Source organism: Nannospalax galili, unplaced genomic scaffold (genome assembly GCF_000622305.1).
Source record: "Nannospalax galili isolate Female #2095 unplaced genomic scaffold, S.galili_v1.0 scaffold1668, whole genome shotgun sequence".
NCBI classification, from domain to species: domain Eukaryota; kingdom Metazoa; phylum Chordata; class Mammalia; order Rodentia; family Spalacidae; genus Nannospalax; species Nannospalax galili.
The window spans coordinates 18695-22477 of NW_008358483.1; positions in this window are offsets into that span (position 1 = coordinate 18695).

The following is a 3783-nucleotide window of genomic DNA, read 5'->3' on the forward strand; positions in this document are numbered from 1 at the left end:
GACTGTATGTTAGAGAGAGAGGGAGAGATTACAGAAAAAATGCAGAGAAAGATTACTGAAAGTACACAGGATGTTGTGTCTGGGGACCAGACAGATGCTCAAACACATGCTCAGATGATGGATATTATTGCCATCCCTGTCCTCACTGGTTCGTTCTCTTCATTATCATTTACACACTCATAGGTGACACTGTGTCTAATTGTTCATTCCTATTGTCTATTTCTGCACTTTTAATTGGGTTCTTTGCACCAGCTCTCTGGATATCATCAGCTGAATGAAATTACCCTTGGGCATAGAGCAATGACTGCCCACTAATGACTGTGTTTCAAAATTTTCACTGGAGATTTGTGAAGATAAAAGTGAATGTGACTGGCCTATTTAAAAATATACCAATAGTGTTTTCTTCTTCCAAAGACTTCTTGAAAGCCTTTTAATTAGGAACTGATTAAACAATTTTAAAAATCTTAATTGAGATATGATAACAAGACAGTTTCTTCCTCATCTCTGGGTGAAGAACAATACCTGAGGGTGAGTACCCTGTGACCACAGTTGTTACCTTGAATTTTAGTTCATCAGAAAGGATAGCCCACAAGTGTTTCGTTGCCTTTTGAAACACTGTTTTAGCAATTTTTAAGTAAGTCCATTTAAAAGTGTGGAACTTCAGAGCAAACTCATCTTAAGCTTTGTCTGTAAAACATTATATCATGAAGGGAATGTGTGAAGACAGTGAAGTTAGTTTAAGAAAAATGAAATCACAGAAAAATCTTTTTGATAATCTTGTAGAAGTTTTATATCAAATGACACATAGAAATATGAAGTGCGATGGATTGTTGTGTTATGTATAAAAACCAATGCATATATTATCACGGTGTTTCTGTACCACATGACTAAAATATGTACATTTAAAGAAGCTTTTATACTAAATATTTACAAAATATGCAGAACTCTGTGTAAATACCAGAAAAGACATCAGTATTCAAGAAACAACAGTACAAAATCACTTACTGTGTATATAATAAATTCATATGTAAAAATTTTTATTAAAATAGTATAAACACAGTAAATACTATTAGACAAAAATTTTCCTTTCATTTACACTCAAAGACATTGTTTTATGACTTCCTATTTCTATTTTGTAGAAATATGTTTTGAAAATATTACATATAAACTAATTTCTAAAATAGAGGAGTGATGCTTTATATATGAAGTATAGGAAAGAATGCTTAAAATTAATCTTCTTGGGGCTGGATAGATGGCTCAGAAGTGGAGAGCACTGACTGCTCTTGCAGAGGACCCAAGTTTGATTCTCAACATCCACGTGGTGGCTAACAATCATATGTAACTCCAATTTCAGGGAGTTACATTTTAAAAAATATTTTTAAGTATTTTTAAAATATTGTTTTTAAAAAGTAATCTTGGAAAAGACTATGTCATTTTACATGCTTGTCAAATTTTCTTCTGTATAGTCTGTTTCAATTGCACTTGACTGTCACCAGAAAACTGAGATTAGCATCATTTAATATATTTGTGAAATTAATTAGATAGAATTTAACATAAGTTCACCAAATTTTTGTGATTGTTAAAATTTTTATTATGCATAAATATCAAGTTGTCCCTATAGTAAATAATTTTCATCATTTCATCAGACTTTTCTATAGGAATAAAATTAAATGCATAATAGAAAAATAATGGGTGCATATGTATACATTCTTCATTAAAGGAAATGTATATGTATAATAATCATTCCAGAAAACTCGTTCTATTTTCTGTGCACATAGGAAAGTTGATCTGTCTCATCATCAGGGGAAATGTGTTCTTTGCTGGCTATCTCTCTCTATTCCATCTTCCTATTCTATGTGGCATTGGACACACCACTCTGGAATTTCTCTTCAAGTCTTTTAATATTTGTAATAAAAAATCTGACAATGTGCATGTGTGGTGGTGTACAGGCTTATACAATTGAAGATTTTAATGTTCAGCTTCTGAAGGTATATTTAAAATAAGAAAATGTAATAAATCTATTTTAAATTTTCTCCAGATTTAAAATATATATAATTTATATTTTAATAAGATTAAGCTTAATTTTCAAAATGAAACTATTTGATATTTAAGTTCAGAGATTTTTATTAAGACTCAGGAGTAAAATAAGATAGAAAAGTGTGAGCCTCTTCACTCAACTTTCCCTGCAGATGAAAGTAATTAGACAGGGCTGGTTAAATTTCTGAATGGGAATTTTCAAGGTTTCTGATTCTGCCTTCTCTTTGATAACCTTAATAGCTCTTTGTTTGGAGTTTTCAACTATGTCATGCATTTTTACTTGGAAAACTTTAACTATTCAATGAAATTTTAGGTTAGATCTAATATGATCATTTCATAATCAAATATTTTAAATTCGAGTATATCAAAAGATTTACTTACTTATCTATCTTAGCTTACAGAATCAGTACGTTTTTTTGGAAAGTTGTGTGGTATCCAAACTAAGTTGTACATGTCTGGAATCTCAAGATACCTGTGAGAATAATTACCAAGAAGGAAAATAAATGATCGACATTTACAGATTTTAACTTTGTTAGGAAAGCAAGAATTAAGGAGTTTCTTCTGGCAATTCAAGCTGTCATCTATCCAAACCCAGGGGTGGTTAATGTAAGAAACAAATATACTTCCATTATTCTGTGCTTTCCAGTATTGAATGCATATTTGTAGTTTATGAAAGGACTATTTTAGTTCTGATTTTGTATTTTTAAATTAGCTTTGCTGACATAAGAACAAAGTACACAAAACTGCATTTGTTTTCCTGTTTGTTCATTTATTTAATGATGATTTTGCTATGACATCTCATCCTGATCTTGATGTAAATTTTGGTGAGTACTCTGCCTCAGCACCAGGTTCTGTGATGACACACGCACTGTTGCTTCATTGAAATGCATACATAAATTTATATAATTTGGTGTGCTTTGTTCTGTGAATAATCCTTTGAATTTAAAACAGTAACCTTAGCCACAATATAAATCTCATCCAGATATCTTGCCATTTTGTTTTTGATATTTGATGTGTGAAAAAGAATCAAGTAAATTGGGAAGGTACGTCAGTGGTATTCACCCATCATTCAGGATGCCTTAAGTTCCATCCCATACACTGAAGAAAAAAATGTGAGAAAAATATATCCTCTAACCTTTGACAACATTTAATGAATATAATACAATATCACTAATTATGAACTCCATATATGGTGATTCAGTGGGATTATTCAAGTTTTTCAACTGAAATTTAGTTTTCTTTGATAAATAGCTCCAGCAAGTGGTGATGAAAGTATAGATTTCCCATGTAAGAATGGAAAACAGTGTGGAGAACTCTTAAAAACTACAAATGAACTTACCATTTGACCCAATTATACCACTCTTTGGTATATACCCAAAGAATTAATCCTATTGCAGTGACACATGTACACCCATGTTTGTTGCTGCTCTTTTCACAATAGCTAAGAGATGGAAGCAACCTAAGTGTCCCTCAATTGATGAGTGGATAATGATGAGTGGATAATGAAAATGTCGTTCATTTATACAATGGAGTTCTTTACTCAGCAGTAAAGAAAGATGAAATCATGATATTTGGAGGTAAATGGATGGAACTAGAAACTACTAAGTGAAGTAACACAGACTCAGGAAAAAAATGTTTATTCTCCCTCATATGTAGATCCTAGAACCAAATCCTGATAAGTATGTACCCAGACATAACTATAGGAACCAGGATAATGGAAAGGAACCAGGGAGGTAAAGGAAAAGA